Source organism: Loxodonta africana, chromosome 18, assembly GCF_030014295.1.
Source record: "Loxodonta africana isolate mLoxAfr1 chromosome 18, mLoxAfr1.hap2, whole genome shotgun sequence".
Taxonomy (NCBI): Eukaryota; Metazoa; Chordata; class Mammalia; order Proboscidea; family Elephantidae; genus Loxodonta; species Loxodonta africana.
Genome location: NC_087359.1, coordinates 78,876,744 through 78,895,528, shown reverse-complemented (window position 1 = coordinate 78,895,528; position 18,785 = coordinate 78,876,744). Strand labels below are relative to the sequence as shown.

The 18,785-nt window shown below is 43.2% G+C and overlaps 1 long non-coding RNA gene across 1 annotated transcript in view; it reads left to right on the top strand.

Moving 5' to 3' along the window:
- Positions 1-5,889: 5,889 nt before the first annotated feature.
- Positions 5,890-18,785, top strand: part of LOC111747842 (uncharacterized) — a 34,374-nt gene continuing 21,478 nt past the window's right edge. Inside the window, exons 1-2 of the long non-coding RNA XR_002783784.2 lie at positions 5,890-8,319; positions 9,005-9,100. This is a non-coding gene — a long non-coding RNA (uncharacterized LOC111747842). The remainder of the gene's footprint in view (positions 8,320-9,004; positions 9,101-18,785) is intronic.

Genomic DNA, 18,785 nt, shown 5'->3' with positions numbered 1-18,785 from the left:
GGGGGAGAGCAAGTGGGAGAAGGGAGTAAGATGTATGTAAACTTATATGTGACAGGCTGATTGGATTTGTAAAAGTTCAATTGAAGCTTAATAAAAGTTAATAAAAAAAAAAAAAGACAACATCTAAAGGCCAATATTCCAGGCAGAGGAAACACAGAGGTTAAAGCTCTCTCTGCCTCTTGCCAGTCTGAAATACAATCATCCTTTAAGGTAAAGGCCTGCTTCTATGAGGTTTTGCCAGACCATTTCGTCCCCCAGCAAATTCTCTTTTGATCTCACATATTCTTCATTCTCACATAATTAATTTAATTTAGGTTTATTGTATTTTCTTTCTCAAAAAGTTAAATGGTTTCTTAGGACTGCATCTCTTGTTTATCTGCATAAACGTGCGTTATCTGCCTCCAAGGTGTAAACGGTTAAATGCTCAGCTGCTAACCAAAAGTTTGATGGTTTCAGTTACCCAGAGGGATCTCGGAAGAAAGAACTGGCCATCTACTTCAGAAAAATCAGCCATTAAAACCCAAAGGAGCACAGTTTGACTCTGACACACGTGGGGTCACCATGGGTCAGAATCAACTCAAGGACCATTTTTTTTTTTTTTAATCCAGCGTACTAGATGCTCGAAGCTCTATTTATGGTAAACATATCAAATTATAGTCTTGCTTGCTTGCCATTGGACTGTTTGTTCACTACAGTCTTCAAAAGCCTGTGAAAGAGACATGGAAAATTTGGTCCTGGGCTCAGATGAACTAGAAATAAAGAAAGTGGCTCATTGCAGAACGTGAAATTAAATAGAAAGCTAAGGTATTTACTTTCTTCTTGATGAAACTTTATCAGACAGTCAGTCGACGGAAGAAAAAATCTAGTCCAAAGTACGATTTAGATAACTAGTGTTTTAAAGGGAACAGGTTACTACCATGTGTAAAAATGTGCATGTGTGTTTTTGCACTTGTGTGTGTATGTAGTATTCAGTTAGCGTTCCCTATTTAAGGAAATGATTATATGAACAAAAAATACATTTCTCATCTTCAAAGAGCTTACAGTCTATTGGGGAAAGAATAAATGGCAAATACCTAGAACTCATAAAATTTCCAGGAACCTCTAGGAACTTTAAAAACCTGTGCAATTATGTAACTAGTCCTGTACCTAAGGATCCATGAGTGGTGGGCATATAGCTAAGGAAAAGGAAACAGTTTTACCAAAGGGAGAAGGCAGATTGCAGACAGAAATGGGGTGTGTGTGTATGTGAGTGTTTGTGTTCTGATGTTTGCTGGACATACTGAAGATGGAATTCAAACCAATTTCTTCTTACTCACCTTTTTCATAACTCCAGGTGTGATAACCTAGAAACCCAGAGACCATTTATGAGATAAAGGCTCGGAAAAAAGGAGACACCAAACCCAAGATATTTTTGGCACATAGAAGCGTGAAACTATGTTGAAATATGCTATCCACCAGAGTTACTTCACATTACAGAGCTCTAAAAACATTTAGAAATTTTGGGGTTATTTGACTTAAACTGATAAGGATTCGTAAATGCCAAGCTAGGCCAATGGAATGACTGAATAATACAAAGAGAGATAGCAGAGAAGTGGAATAAGAACATCTTTGAAACAGATTGATGATTGAAGCAGAATTGTGATTGAGAACACAAGATTCCACTCTCTGAGTTAGAAGCCCAGCTCCAGAGCTTAATAATGGTGTGACCTTGAGCACCTTACTTAACCTCTACATACCTCTGTTCTGCAAAATGGGGATTCAGTTAACAACGACTATGAGCTATAGTACATAGGGTCGCTATGAGTTGGAATCGACTCAGCAGCACTGGGTTTTTTTGCAGTGTACCAGGCTCTGTCTTAGGTGCTGGGGGATTATTCTAGGCACTGGATGACAGCAGCTACCTTCCTTAGAGGGCAGTTATTAAGCAAGTCCATAAATGCAAAGAGCTGAGAAAATCATTATCATCATGAGACACAGAAGTAAAATTTAGTTTTAGAAACCAAAGCCAATTGCCAGCGAGTCAATTCTGACTCATGGCAACCCCACATGTGTCAGAGTAGAACTGCGAGTCATAGTGTTTCCAATGGCTGATTTTTTGGAAGTTGATCACTAGACCCTTTCTTCTGAGGCACATCTGGGTGGACTCAAACCAGCAACCTTTCGGTTAAGCCCAGCGTGTTAATGTTTTGCACCACCCAGGGAAAATAAGACAGACCGAGGTGAACAGATTGCTGGCAGAGTTAAGGAAACTATGAAAGGAAACAAGACATGTCATCTTCAAATTTCACATGGAATTGGAAACAACATAGAGCACAATACCTGGTAGATAAATGTTAAACAGAAGCCCCTGTCCAAAATTCCCTTGGTTTCCCGCTCTCCAGTCCCCCTACATTCTGGCCTATCCACTTGGCTACTTCACTGCTGAGCTGATTCCCCGAACAGCACTTAGATTTATTATGCCCACCCCCAAAGACTTAGTGATCCCTAATATACTCAGTTCAGACTACAGATTCCTAATTGGGACATTCAAGATTGTTGGGGGAATGGTCTCCTTCTGTGCATCCCATTTAGGCTGCCTAAATAAAGGCTTTGGGCCCAGAACATTCTTGGTAAGGAAGCTGTGAGTTGGGTCTCTCTCTAACTCTTTCAGTTCCTTCTAATTAGAGAAGCCTTCCCCCTGTACAGGACACACAGTAACTTCCTCTGTCTCTTGCTCATTCGTGGGCACCATATGGCACCTGGTCAAACCGACTTCTGTGTGTTCCCGGCAGGGAGGGAACAGGGTCACTCAACTACAGCACTAGAGGGGTGAACGTAGAACATCTGCCCTGCACTGGCCATAGGTGGGCACGACCCTGCCAGCCGTGGGAGACTGGTACCCACTAGTGAAGTTGGTCCCTCTCTTTCTCTTCTCTATGTGAGTAAAACGTTTACCTGTGCACAAATACAGTGTGTGTGGTCTGTGTCTTTTGATGGCAACCTCCAACCCTGATACAGCAAAGATGCAGTATACTTTTATCCCTCACTATCTTTCCAGCCTTATTTCTCACTCTACACCTGCATTTGGGGTCACATCCTACAGATAATGGTTTTGAATGGCCAGCATTCTTTAAATGGTATCTAGTACAGTCTATTCCTCATACCTTCTTCTTTACACAGTTTTGCCTACTTCAGACACTTGAGTTTGAGAACCTTTCCCCTTCCAAACAACCTGCTCTAGTCAAACTTACGTTTTCTTTTTGCCTTTAGAGTTAGAAAAGTAGCTGGTATACATTTGTTGTTGTGAGTTGCCGTTCTCTTAGGCTCTGACCCATGGGGACCTCATATACAACAGAACAAAATGTTTCCTGGTCCTGTACCTTCTTCGCGTTGGTGTGCTCAAGTTCATGGTTGAGGCTACTGTGTGTTTTGAGTGCCTTCTAACCTAGTGAGTTCATCTGCCAGCACTATATCAGACAATAGTCTTTTGTGAGATATAGGGTTTTCATTGACTGATTTTTGTAAGTAGATTGCCAGGCCTTTCTTCCTAGCCTGCTTTAGGCACTCGATGAACATGAATACACTTTTCCTTTCTTCTTATTTACACTCACTTTTGCTGTTCTTGGAATAAACTCTAAGTTTTTCTCTGCCGAAATAATATCCATCCTTCCTGGGCCAACTTAAAATTCAACTTCTTCAAAGACTTCTGACTGTCCCATCAAAGATGACATGGACCTCTTCCCCTTCGAAGCCTTCATCCATACACTTTCAATACCATACTTCTCAACTGCTACCACAATTAAAACTGTTTGTGTTATGGATTGAATTCTGTCCCCCCAAAATGTGAGTCAGTTTGGCTAGGCCATGATTCCCAGTATTGTGGTTGTCCTCCATTTTATGATTATATGTAATTATCCTATGTGTTGTAAATCCTAACCTTTATGATGTTGAGACAGGATTAGAAGCAGTTAGGTTATTGAAGCAGGACACAATCTACAGGATTAGGTTGTATCTTGAGTCAATCTCTTTTGAAATGTAAAAGAGAGAAGCAAGCAGAGAGAAAAGGTTCCTCATTACTACCAAGCAAGAAGAGCCAGGGGCAGAGTGTGTCCTTTGGATCCAGGGTCCCTGTGCTGAGAAGTTCCTACTTAGGGGAAGGTTGATAACAAGGACCTTCCCCCAAAGCCGACAGAGAGAGAAAGTATTCCCCTGGAGATGGTGCCCTGAATTCGGACTTCTAGCCTCCTAAACTGTGAGAGAATAAATTTGTTTCTTAAAGCCATCCACTTGAGTATTTTTGTTATAGCAGCACTAGAAAACAAATGTAGAATTTGGTACCAGGAGTGGAGTGCAGCTCTAACAGATACGTAAAATGTGGAAGTGGTTTTGGAATTGAGTAATGGGTACAGGCTGGAAGTTTTTGTTTTGTTTTGTTTTGATTCATTTTTACTGTGCTTTAAGTGAAAGTTTAGAAATCAAGTCAGTCTCTCACATAAAAACTTATATACACCTTGCTACATACTCCCAGTTGCTCTCCCCCTAATGAGACAGCCTGCCCCCTCCCTCCACTCTCTACTTCGTGTCCATTTCACTAGCTTCTAACCCCCTCTACCCTCTCATCTCCCCTCCAGGCAGGAGATGCCAACATAGTCTCAAGTGTCCACCTGATCCAAGAATCTCACTCCTCACCAGCATCCCTCTCCAACCCGCTGTCCAGTCCAATCCATGTCTGAAGAGTTGGCTTCGGGAATGGTCCCTGTCCTGGGCCAACAGAAGGTCTGGGAGCCATGACCACCAGCGTCCTTCTAGCCTCAGTCAGACCATTAACTCTGGTCTTTTTACGAGAATTTGGGGTCTGCATCCCACTGCTCTCCTGCTCCCTCAGGGGTTCTCTGTTGTGTTCCCTGTCAGGGCAGTCATCGGTTGTAGCCGGGCACCATCTAGTTCTTGTGGTCTCAGGTTGAGGTAGTCTCTGGTTTATGTGACCCTTTCTGTCTCTTGGGCTCATAATTGCCTTGTGTCCTTGGTGTTCTTCATTCTCCTTTGCTCCAGGTGGGCTGAGACCAATTGATGCATTTTAAATGGCCACTTGCTAGTATTTAAGACCCTAGACTCCACTCTCCAAAGTGGGATGCAGAATGTTTTTTTAATAGATTTTATTATGCCAGTGGACTTAGATGTCCCCTGAAACCATGGTCCTCCCACCCCTGCCCCTGCTACACTGGCCTTCAAAGCATTCAGTTTATTCAGGAAACTTCTTTGCTTTTGGTTTAGTCCAGTTGTGCTGACCTTGCCTGTGTTGCATGTTATCTTTCCTGTCACCTAAAGTAGTTCTTATCTACTATCTAATGAGGAAATACTCCTCTCCTACCCTCCCTCCATCTCCCCTCTTGTAACCATCAAAGAATATTTTCTTCTCTGTTTCAACTATTTCTTGAGTTCTTATACTAGTGGTCTTATACAATATTTGTCCTTTTGCAACTGACTAATTTCACTCAGCATAATGCCTTCCAGGTTCCTCCATGTTATGAAATGTTTCCCTGATTCCTCACTGTTCTTTATTGATGTGTAGTATTCCATTGTGTGAATATACCATACTTTATTTATCCATTCATCCATTGATGGGCACCTTGGTTGCTTCCATCGTTTTGCTATTGTAAATAGCGCTGCAGTGAACATGGGTGTGCATTTATCTGTTCATGTAAAGGCTCTTATTTCTCTAGGATATGTTCCAAGGAGTGGGATTGCTGGATCGTATGGTAGTTCTATTTCTAGCTTTTTAAGGAGGCACCAAATCGATTTCCAAAGTGGTTGTACCATTTTACATTCCCACCAGCAGTGTATAAATGTTCCCATCTCTCCACAGCCTCTCCAACATTTATTGTTTTGTGTTTTTTGGACTAATGCCAGCCTCGTTGGAGTGAGGTGAAATCTCATTGTAGTTTTGATTTGCATTTCACTAATGGCTAATGATTGTGAACGTTTCCTCGTGTAGCTGTTAGCTACCTGAATGTCTTCTTTAGTGAAGTGTTTTTTCATATCTTTTGCCCATTTTTTAATTGGGTTATTTGTCTTGTCGTAGTTGAGATTTTGCAGTATCATGTAGATTTTCAAGATCAGGTGCTGATCAGAAATGTCATAGCTAAAAACTTTTTCCCAGTCTGTAGGTAATCTTTTTACTCTTTTGGTGAATTCTTTGGATGAGCATAGGTGTTTGATTTTTAGGAGCTCCCAGTTATCTAGTTTTTCTTCTACATTCTTTATAATGTTTTGTATACTGTTTATGCCATGTAATGGGGCTCCTAGCATTGTCCCTATTTTTTCTTCCATGATCTTTATCATTTTAGATTTTATATTTAGGTCTTTGATCCATTTTGAGTTCATTTTTGTGTATGGTGTGAGGTATGGGTCTTGTTTCACATTTTTGCAGATGGAAATCCAGTTACACCAGCAACATTTGTTAAAAAAAAAAAACAAAAAACTGTGTTTTCCCCATTTAACTGTTTTGGGGCCTTTTGTCAAATATCAACTGTGCATATGTGGATGGATTTATGTCTGGATTCTCAATTCTGTTCCATTGGTCTATGTATCTGTTGTTGTACCGGCACCAGGCTATTTTGACTACTGTGGTGGTACAACAGGTTCTAAAATCAGGTGGAGTGAGGCCTCCCACTTTGTTCTTCTTTTCCAGTAATGCTTTACTTATTCAGGGCCTCTTTCTCTTCCTTATAAAGTTGGTGATTTGTTTCTCCATCTCATTAAAGAAAGTTGTTGGAATTTGGATCGGAATTGCATTACATCTATAGATCGCTTTTGGTAGAATAGACATTTTTATAATGTTATGTCTTCCTATCCATGAGCAAGTTATGTTTTTCCACTTATGTAGGTTTTTTTGTTTTCTTGCAGAAGTGTACTATAGTTTACTTTGTATAAGTCTTTTGCATCTCTGGTAAGATTTATTCCTAAGTATTTTGTCTTCTTGGGGGCTATTGTAAATGGTATTGATTTGATGATTTCCTCTTGGGTGTTCTTTTTGTTGGTGTAGAGGAATCCAACTGATTTTTGTATGTTTATCTTGTGTCCTGATACTCTGCTAAACTCTTCTATTAGTTTCAGTAGATTTCTTGAGGATTCCTTAGGGTTTTCTGTGTATAAGATCATGTCATCTGCAAATAGAGGTAATTTTACTTGTTCCTTGCCAATCTGTATGCCCTTTATTTCTTTATCTAGCTTAATTGCTCTGGCTAGGACCTCAGGCTGGAAGAGTTTTAAAGTGCCTAATTGTAAAAGCCTACATTGCCTTGAAGAGACTGTTAGTGGAATTATGGACATCAAAGACAATTCTGGTGAGGGCTCAGAAGGAAGTGAGGAGAGCTGTAACACCAGATATGGTGCAGATGATGAGACATGGTGGCAGAAAAATGGCAGCAGCAGAACCAGGAGACTGGCAATACACGACTAGGGAGCTGACCCACAGAGTGAGAGAGCTGAGTTCCTTTGGGCAGAAGGCTTCCTGGTGGAGTGGGGTGCCTCTGGGCATTTATTGATAGAGCTAATGAGCTTTGTAACACATGCTTGAGGAGGGCAGAGGCCGGGCTGGCCCAAGAGGCCCAAGGAGCTGAGAGGCCAAGATACCAGGAAACAGAAGCTGAAGAGACAAGGATCATGGGAAGCAGAGCTGCCTCAGTCTCAAAGGGTGGGGCCACAACCTCTGGGGTCTCCAGTGTGGAATCACAGCCAGCTGGATCTCAAAGGATGGGGCCATGGCCTTCTAGGTTTTATAGAGTCAGATCTTCACCAACTCAACTCTGGAGTGTAGGGCTGACTTTCACAAGTCCCAGGGGGATGGGGCAAGATCTGCTGCCCAAAGCTAAGGTGGCAGGGTTGCCATGCCCAAAGGGCAGAAGAATGAGGTCCACTGAAGCCAAGGGGGTAGGATCACCACTCAGACCGAGTAGGAGAATGGGGCTACCCAAATCTGAGGGAGCAGAGTTGCTGTCACAGTGGACCTGGAAGGTGGAGCTGAAGCCCAGGGCTGAGGGGTCTCCACTCAGAATCTGGAGAGTATGACTAACACCCAGAGTCTGGAGGGCAGAGCCATTGTCTAAATGATCTCAGAGAACAGATTATTTTCAATCCGGGAGAGCTAATGTAATGTGTTCTGCTGACTTGGTTGGTGCCTGTTATCCCTTTTTTCCTTTCAATTTCTCTCATTTGTAGTGGAAATGTCTACCTTGTACCTGTTCCAACATTGTGCTTTGGAAGCAGATGCCTTGTATTCTGAATTTCACAGATGAAGAGAAACTTTGCCCCAGGGTGGAATTTTCACTTGGATTTGATGTAAGACTTTTGGGATGATACGATGGGGTGAATGTGTTTCACATGTGGAAAGGACATGAATTTTGGGGGGCCAAAAGGCAGAATGTTATGGATTGAATTTTGTCCCCCAAAAATGTGCGTAAACTTGGCTAGGCCATGATTCCCAGTATTGTGTGGTTGCCCTCCTTTTTGTGATATGAATAGTTAAAAACTCTTAAACTCAATGATATTAATGAGGCAGGATTACAAGCAGTTATGTTAATGAGGCAGGACACAATCTACAGGATCAGGTTGTATCTTGAGGTAATCTCTTGAGATTTAAAAGAGAGAAGCAAGCTGAGAGGAGAGGGACCTCATTACCACCAAGCAAGAAAAACCAGGAGTGGAGCGTGTTCTTTGGACCCAGTGTCCCTGTACTGAGAAGCTCCTAAACCTAGGGGAAGATTGATGACAAGGGCCTTCCCCCAGAGCTGACAGAGAGAGAAAGCCTTCCCCTGCAGCTAATGCCCTGAATTCAGACTTCTAGCTTCTTAAACTGTGAGAGAATAAATTTCTGTTTGTTCAAACCACCACTTGTGGTATTTCAGTTACAGCAGCACTAGATGACTCAGGCAGCTATGTCAGTGCCTTAGGATTGTACATGAAAAGTCCCTGACAACAATGACTGTGTTCTGCTAACTTACATATTTTTACTGTTTTCACCTAGTACCTTGTGCCTACCAGATACACAGAAGTTTCAAAGGAAATCTGTTGACTAAATGGAAGGAGTGGTGAAGACTTGAGAACAAATAGGCCACTTGAGGTTGGTTTAAGGTCTGAGTGGTTGAAGAGAGGCTATGTTCAGTTCCTTCAAGGCTTTTCTCTGGGCAATCCTTCCCATTCCCCTTGCCCCAGCCCCGGCCTTTCCACAGAGTAAGCCTGTGTTTAGAGTCATATGATTTAAAGGTCGCATTTATTAACAAATAGCTGTGTTTATAAACTTAGTTTGACAAAAAAGGGAGCCTTTGAAATAAATACTGTTTGCTGAAACTAGAACTAAGTTCAATTAACAGCTTGTACTGAGCTTGGTTAAGGAAATATGCAGTGTGGCTTCCACAATTTTATACTTCTCATCTGTTCATTTTTTTTTTTTTTTGAAACTTCACTTAGCTTTTTAAATCTTGACTGCGTTTCTAGGCTGGAATTTACCTGTTCAGTGTCAATTTCTGTTGTCATGATGTCCCACTTTAAGAGTTTCCTAAAGAGAAGAGAGGGAGCCTCAGGATCTACCCTGTTCAACTCAACTCTACTCCAGGTCCCTGGTTCTTTTGCTTTTTTTTCATTGTTGTAAAAATATACCTGACACATCATTTACCAATACAACATTTTTCAGGTAAACTAGTCACTCTGCAGGAGAAAGATGAGGCAGGCTGCCTCCGTAAAGATTTATAGCCTTGGAAACCCAGGGGGGCAGTTCTGCTCTGTCCTATAGGGTCAGTATGAGTGTGAATCGACTCATTGGCAGTGAGTGTGGTTTGGAGTTAGTGATATCAATTACCTTAATCATGTTGCGCAACCATAACCCATAATCACTGCCAAAGTTTTCATCACCATAAATAGAAACTCACTGCTTCCTAAACAATGGTTCCCCTTTCCCTCTACATCCTGCCCCTGGTAACCACAAATGAAATTTGGTCTCTACCTTTTCTAGATATTTCATTTAAGTGAAATCATAATATGTTTGTCCTTTTGCAACTGCCTTATTTCACTGAGCATAATATTTTCAAGGTTCATTCATGTAGCATGTACCAGGACTTCATTTCAACTTATGATTTGTAATTCTACTCTGTCCTATAGGGTCGCTATGAGTTGGAATCGACTCGACGGCACTGGGTTTTTTGGGTAGTATTACATTGCTTGGTTATTTTTCTTGTCAAGAGAGTCCAAAAAGCTGTGAGTCCAGTGATTCTGGATCTCCTCCTGGCACTGTTCCACTTCTGCTCGAGAGCATTTTTTGGGAAAGGTTACCCTGAGACATTGGTGGTCTTGATCTCTGATACAGAAAAAACTGATCTGAGCCAAAACCTGGAAAGAGTCACTTTCTTACCTGAAGGATTTTGGCTCTTCTGTCCCCCAAGTACCAGCTCCACAGGGAAATGACTGTAGGTAGAAGATGGCCCCAGGAGCAAAAATTCATCCCAGGAAGAGATTAGCCAGCCCAGAGACTTCTAATGTCTTTTGTATGGTTTTAGTTAACAGGAGATTATTATACCTCTGGAGTATTTAAACCTTTAGTTGCTGAGAGAATGATTCAGAGAATGCAAGATGCTAGAATATTTGCTGATGATCCTGTCCGGGGAAATCAGAACCCCCACCTCTAAAATGTGGAGAAGTTGACCATTGTGGATGATTGTACTCGATTACTTGACGAGATGACAGAGAATTTCATACCAGAGGAAAAGCATTTTCTAGAATGGGAGAGGGCACACAGTTGTATCAAATGAGAGGTCCCTTTAGGGTGATTAGGGACTGCCTCAGATGTATGGGATGTGAGGCCATTACAGCCCCCTCAGTGAGAGAAATGGATAAGGAATGATGGTGACAAACGCATATTCCTTCCAAGTGGTCATTTCGGGAGGCTCTGCATTTTTCTTAAAGAATTCTGCTTTGGAATTACTTCTGAGCTAGTTTATATTTTCAGTCTCATCACTACAATTGCACCTCATTTTTAACCAAAAAATAGTTTCCTGTTTGATCACCCACCTTATTCATCAGACTTGGTGTGGAATGATTTTTGGTTGTTTCCAAAAATAAAATTTACCCTCAAAGCTGAAAATTCACCCTGCTGAAGCTCTTAGAAAGATTGTGCCATTGACTCTAAAGAACTCAAGAGGAGCTCCAGGTATATTTTGGTATAGAAAAGATTTAAATCTCATTATTTTGGAGTTCCATCCCATGTATTTTCGTATCTTCTTCTCATATTGCTTTAGAGATGGAACTCAGACTTGTATAAAGTATTTCAAGTGCATTGATCAATAAGTTGTGCTTAATCTAGTCACTTGTAACTAATTTTGTGCCTCTACAATACCTTAAAAAAAAAACTGTAATTTCTGTTCTCTGCACGGACTTTTTTTTTTTTAATAGACATTATTTTTTAAAGCTGTTTTAGGTTTATAGAAAAAATCGTGCACAGAGTGCGGAGTTCCCATATACCTTCTGCCCCTGCCTCCCAATACACACAGCTTCTCATTAACACCTTGTGCTCCTGTGGTAAATTTATTAAAGTTGATGAACCAATATTGATACGTTATCATTAACCAAAGCTCATAGTTTACATTAGGGATCACAGTTAGTACTGTACAATTCTATGGGTTTTGACAAATGGATCAAATCCTGTGTCCCCATTACAGAAGTTTCACTGGGCTCCCCTGTTTATTGGATCCTCCCTCCCCCGAACACTTTTTATTGCCTCTGTAGTTTTGCTTTTTCCAGAATGTTATATAGTTGGAATCACACAGTATGTAGCCTTTTCAGTTGGCTTCTTTCACTTAGTAATATGCTTTTAAGGCTCCTCCATGTCTGTTTTATAGCTTAATAGCCCATTTCTTTATCACTGAATAATATGCTGCTATACGAATATACCACAGTTTATCCATTCACCTACTGAATCATACCTAGCTTGCGTGCAGGTTTTTGTGTATACGTTTTCAGCTCGTTTGGGCAAATACGAGGGGCATGATTGCTGAATTGTGTAGTGACCTTGTGTATAGTAAGATTGTATAGTTTGGGTTTGTAAGAAACTACCAAAATGTCTTTGAAGTGGTGTTGGTTTGCATTTTTGCAAATTTCTTTTAATGTCAGCTTTATGGAAGACAGCAGGATTCTCATATCTTCTGCATTCAATATATTGTGATTTCCTGCGGCACACAGCCTCTGGAGAATTCCAGAGTGTACTCACGACAGAATGAAAGTGAAAAAAAGGTAAATACGGCCTTAGTATTATGATGAAAATAACATTTGTCCTCCAGCTTCCCTGAAAGGCTTCAAGATCCCTTGGGGTGCCCAGGCCATAACCCTGGGAACCACTGGCATAGAGGAAGGGGTAGTCAAGACAACAGCGTGGAGAATTGCAAGCTAAGGTTTTCAGATCTGTCAGCAATAAGTCTCTGTTTATTTCTACGTCTGTCTCTATATGCTGAAAACTATGTGCTCACTCTGACTCCACCAATTCTGGTCTGAGAGCACAGCATCTATTCTCATTCTAACCCTTTCCCCATATGTGTACCTCCCTTCTCTGAGAGGGAGAACCCAGGTTACCACGATCCTTTCTTTATTAACTTCTTTGGTCAGTCCTCCTGTGGGTGCCTGATCCCCTCTGCCTCTTCTGCTGACTCTTCTCCATGTGGGTGAACTTCCTGCCCTGCTTGGACCCTGAGAACTTTCCCAGGTTGATTTTCTGCATGAACGCCCTCCTCGCCTCCTGTGAGGGTGAATGTTATGTGTCAACTTGGCTGGGCTATGGTGTCTAGTTGTTTGGCCAGAGACTAGTCTAGTTGCTGTTCTGGAGTAGTTACATGCAGTTAAATCAGCTGGCCTCAAGTGAATTGGTGTACCTTCCATAATATGAGTGGGCCTCCACCAATCAGTTGAAGGCCTTAAGCAAAAAGGGAGTTTCCCTAAGTGTGTTCTACCTCCAGGGTATGGTAGATAGCTGGCACAATGGACTCTTCACTCTTCTCCTTACCTGACCTTCAGATTTTGGGCTGCTGGCCCCCTGCAATCATGTGAGCCAATTACTTGAAGTAAATCTCTGTTTCTCTCTCTCTCTCTTTCACTGGTTCTGTCTCTCTAGAGAACCCTGACTCAGACACCCCTGTTCAGGTTTGGACACTCCTCACCAGCTGCAACTATGTGTGGACACCCCTTTGTGGGGATTCCTTCCTTGCCCTGCCCGGGCTCTGACACCCCATGCCAAACCACCCTATCAGGGGACACCTCCTTACCCTGCTGGGCTGATACCCTATGGTAGACCACCCCCGTACAGGGCCATCCTTCTCCCCTGCTACTTGTCTCTAACACCCGCCCGATGCCAGCCTACTACTTCTCAGGAACACCCCTCTCAGTCTGTTTGGACACCCCTGGGCCACCAAGCTTCCTGCTGCATCCTGCACAGAGGTCTACCTCGTCTGATCCACCCAGTGGCTTTGAGGCCGACTTGTTCAGGAAGGGACGGGACAGGAAGAGACAGAAGCTGAGGAAGCACCCGAAATCTGTATCTCTGTCACCACAAAAAGCTCAGGACTCCTAGAGTGTCCCCATTTTCTAGTACCCAAATCCCACATGCCTCTGTGTTCAGTGAGGCAACATTGGGTGCCCTTTACCGGGCCGTGGCCAGGACTCCACTCCTCTGCCCTTCCCCTGATTTATTTTCCTCCATAGCACTTGCCACCATCTGACTGTATTTACTGAGTGAATTCTTCTATCTTTAGCACTCAGGGCTGTGCCTGGCACATGGAAGTATAAGGAAATATTTGCTTAATGAACAAGTCTCAGAAGAGAGCACAGGTGAGCGTAGCCATTCCACGTGCAAGGGCTGCGCTGACATCCCTAATGAGGGTGGGAGACGTGGCTTTGATAAAGGATTTCCTGCCGCAGGGTACTCTCCTGTGCTGGGCACAGTGGTCAAGCTAATGCGTGAGTGCTCCTTCGTCCTGACACCCGCCAGGTGATGCCTCCTCGGGGCCAGCAGCCCAGTGACTTACGGCATTGGACAGAAGAGGAAGTGTAGTTAGCATTCATTCATTGCTTATGTTGTACGGCCTGTCAAAACTAATGAAATTTTATGACAGACGGGCAACGACCAGCTTCCTGGTGTTATTTATCTTTCTTGCTTCTGGCTCAGCGCGCTGGGTGATTTTTCATTTACATTTAAAAATGCCAAGATGACTAAGCGTAATTCGCCTCTTCGGAAAACTAGCAAATTGTATCAATGTACAAATGTAATTAATAATCATCAGGCATGAATAATGAGGAGCAGTTAAGCAGGATACTCTGTCTTTCCAATCCCACTCCTCTACCCCTCTTTCAACTGGCTCCCGAATTCCAGGGACATGCATCATGTTTTGTTTTGTTTTTCCCCTCCCTCTCTGCTCATATCTGGTGGCCAATATTTGCACAAATATTGAACAAGAGGTCCTTGTGACTAGTGACACAGGTCTCTCAGTGGCTCAGGATTTATTTGTGGCAACCTTAGAGGGGGTGATGCAAATGTGTGTAACACATAGGGGGAAAAGAGTAAGTAAAAAATAGAAAATGTCATGTACGGGGATGGGGACCCTGGGACGTTTTCATCTAGAGTAGCAAAACTCAAGATTGGGAGACTGTTTACATAACTGAGAGAAGTCCACAGAACAAATCAATCATGATAGCCTGAACCTGTGAGCCGTGTGTGCTTTGAAAAATTCTTTTGTATACATCACTTCATTCTCTTATCTCCTCACTCCTTCAGTATGTTACCCACAGTTCCCTCGCTCTGGTCTCCACCTGTGAGGGCGGGCTCTCTAGCCCCTGCAATCCCTGCTCTCCACAAATTACTTCTGGGGGTCTCCAGAGGAATTCTTTCGTGTGTTCACTAATAAATTGTTAGATCTCATGCAACGTCTGTATTTTTGTTCCTGCCACCCCCACTCTGTCTACTGGGGTTTTGATGAGCTGTGTCCTTAAGATGGCAAAGCAATAGCATCGTGTCCTCTGGAGCCCTTCAAGGGTCAAATGCTTCCTCCCCACTCCCTGTGTTTTCACTGGGATTTTTAAATTGTGCTGTTTGTGTTGCGATGCCTTCTGGATTTTTTTAGTAAACAGCTCCCGGGCAGGGAAACAGAGCTGAAAGGCAAACATTATACTCTACTCTGAGTCCAAGCCCCTGCCGCCATGACTAAGGCTTTGTTATGGGGGCCAAGCTTTCTGCCTCACCTTCTCTCTCTCTCTTAGGATGGGTTATTTCCCAGAGGACTCCTCAGTGCCTTATGCCAGTGGGTACTCGGAAGCCCAGACATGACCAGACATGTCCACCTCCCAGTAGCGAGCACTTGCTCAGGCTCAACTGAGACATCTCTATAAGGAAGGTGTCCTTACTGAGACCCTGCCCTTTGCTGGGTGCTCTTGTGCTGAAGAATGAATCAGACATCCACCTTGCCCTCAAGGACTTCATTATACTAATAGGCACTTAGTAAATAAATGGTGGTTCTTGTTAGCTGCCATCTAATCGACTCCGATGTGTCTGAAGCAAGTGTATTGTCCAGTTCTCACAATCCTCATAGTCACCAGCATGTTTGAGTCCATCATTGTGGTTATTGTGCCAGTCCATCTCACAGAGGGTTCCCCGCGTCCTGCTTGGCCCTCTACTTCACCAAACATGATGTTCCCCCCCCCCCAGTGTTTGGTCCCTTCTGATGATGTGTCTGAAGCAAGTGTATTGGACAATGTTGGCAATGTAGAGAAACCATAGGGTTTTCATTGGCTAATTTTCAGAAGTAGATCACCAGGCCTTTCTTCCTAGTCTGTCTTAGCATGGAAGCTCGGCTGAAATCTGTTCACTATGGGTGACCCTGTGCATATTCGGAATACTGGTGGCATAGCTTTTGGCATCATAGCAATATGCAGGCCACCACAGTACTACAAACTGACAGACGAGTGGTGGCAATAAATGGTCAATCCAAACCCATTGCCATTGAGTCAATTCTGACTCCTAATAAATGGTAGGGGAAGTAAAAACCAGTGCAGTGAGAGGGATACAGACAGTGAGCTGTGGGGACAAAGAGGACAGCTACTTCCAGCAGAGGGAAGCAGGAATGGCTTCATGGAGGATGCATTTGAACTGAGCTTTTAGAGATGTGAACGTGTGGGGAAGTGAAGAGAGAAGGCACTCCAGGAAGAGGGAGCAGCAAGAGCACGGGCAGGACTACCAGCCATACAAGGGGAATGGTGAGGGTTCAGATCAGCCAAAGCACAAATTGTCTGAAGTGGGAGGGCTTGGGGGAAATTATGGTTGAAAAGGGGAGTGAAGCTAGAGACAGGAGATCCTTGACTAGCAGACTGAGATGTTTGGATCTTATTTTGTACGCAGCAAAATATATCAAACTGAGATAATATACTACACAGAGTCATCGAAGGCTTTGTACAGAGGCACGTGTTTCTGGATCAGTGTGAATAAACAAATAAGGGAAGAGACCTGGTGGGGTGTGATGGATCGCTTTTGTGTGGCCTTTCTCACCATGGGCTTGTAACTCCCACCCAAGTGACTGAGTAGGACTGTGCAGATAGGGTAATTGTGGCCCACTGAAAACATTGGTCTGTTTTGCCGTCCTGCTGGGAAGGAAATGAGCCACCCCAGAGGCACAAAGGAGAGGATCCTACTACCACTAAGGAAGAACAGCCAGGAGTCAGCACATCCTTTGGACCCAGGATCCCTGTGCTGAGAAGCTCCTGGAACCAGGAGACAGAGAGAGCAAGCTGTAACCCTGAAGATGGTGAAAAGCAGTGGCTGGAGAGACTGGCAGGAGATGATGCAGTGGGCCTCCCTGCCCATGGAACGAGAAAGCTGAATGCCTGGGGTGCCTCTGAGGACTTATTGGCAGAAGCTAAAAGAGTTTTGTAACACTTGCCTGAGCAGGGCAAAGGCGTAGGGCCAGAGAGAAGTGTTCCTGCTTGCAAGCACTGCTGGGAAGAGGCTGTCCTGATGGAAGAACTGTATCCTGAGTGTTCCCGAGCCTTGGCTATAACTGTTACTTCCCTAATAAACCCCATAAACATGAGTGTTGTTTGTGAGTTCTGTGTGGCCATTGCAATGAATTATCAAACCCAGCAGAGAAGTAGAGAGTACTGTGGGAGGGATGGTTGGTGTCAGAATTGGTAAAGATGGCGGAGAGAGGAGGCATGTCTGACTTCCACCTCATGGGAATCAACCTTGGGCTGTTGATCTTGATTCTCCTTCCTGCTTGGGAAGTTAGAGGAAGTCAAACACTGCCCCATGCCATTTTGACACCTGGGCAGGCAGACAAGTGAGGAGGCCACTGCATAACAGAAGATATGGGTACTGAGATGGAAGCAGAAGAAATTCAGAATACAGAGAAGATAATGGGTTTAGACAGATGCTGGGGGTTTGGAAAGAGAAAAATCCATGAAGAGCCTGAAGCCCCCAGCATGAACAGGAAGAGAGAGAATGATGTTCGAGAGGCAGAATGATTTCAGGAGAGAATGTAATAAATGCACATTTTCAAAACAGCTTTGTAAGGTGATCAGATGGAAACTATGACCCTTATTTTAAAGGTAGGGAAATTGTGACAGGGAGCAGGTAAGTGGTGTGCCCATGAGTGCTAGAGTAAGTGACAGAACTGACACCCAAACCCAGAGTTTGGATTTTAAAGCCTTTGCTCTTTTCCTTATATACCTACATATTTAGACGCATAGAGAAAATTCAAACCCATTGCCGTTGGATCAATTCTGAGTCATGGCGACCCTGTGTGCTTCGTTCAGACTAGAACTGTACTCCATAGGCTTTTCATGGTTGTCATCTTTCAGAAGTAGATCGTTGGGCCTTTTTTCCATGGCTTTGCTGGGTGGACACGAACTGCCAACCTTTTGATTAAAAGAAATCAACAAGAAGATTAATGACAAAGAGATACGCTGTTGGTGAAGAAAACGCATTGTGCTCATGTTAGTAATTGTTGTTGGGGGAACCATCAGCAAATGAACTTTCCTAATCCAATCCAGTAGGGCTGTCCTGGCATGTGGATCCATAATCCCACTTACTCCTCTAAAAAGAGAGACTTCATAAGAGATCAACTCTAGTACAAAACCAACTTAGAGGTAACAATGGTGGAGAGAAATTCAGCATCCCCCAAAGATTCCGGGCTATCATACATAAAATTCATAAGCCACATAGAAGTTGCTCCATCCAAAACTTCTGGAAGGTCCCCAAGTTTGTAGCTAGGACAATAATAATAGACATTTTGCTCACGGTTATCCTAGGTGATAACCAGATGTTTATGAAGCACCCTTTTTCCCGAGAAATTGTATTCTATCTCGATCTAGTTCCCATTTAGGAACGAGGCAGAGATTGTGCTGTGTTCCCTTGGGTTGGTGAGGAGGAGAGGTGGGAAGTGCAATCTTGCCAATGTCCTATTCGTCTTTCTGTTTATTGTTGCAACTGGCCTCATTAGATCAGGGGAACATTGCCAACATTGATAACTCTGGCTTTCCTAATTAAAGTTTTCTTGGAAAGCCTGCCCCTCTCTGACTCCCTCAGCAGGAATGCTCTCTCATAACTGAGGCATCTGCCCCCTGGACTAACCTTTCCTCAAACCAGATAAACAAAGTAATACCAATAAAAATATCCATCTGTGCTTAAAGATAAATAGAGCATTAATATACCAAGCCGAGACCTGGATTCTTTTGGAGCCAGCTTTAATGATATTAGACATCTGTTCCTGCCTGCTTTTCCCTCCCTT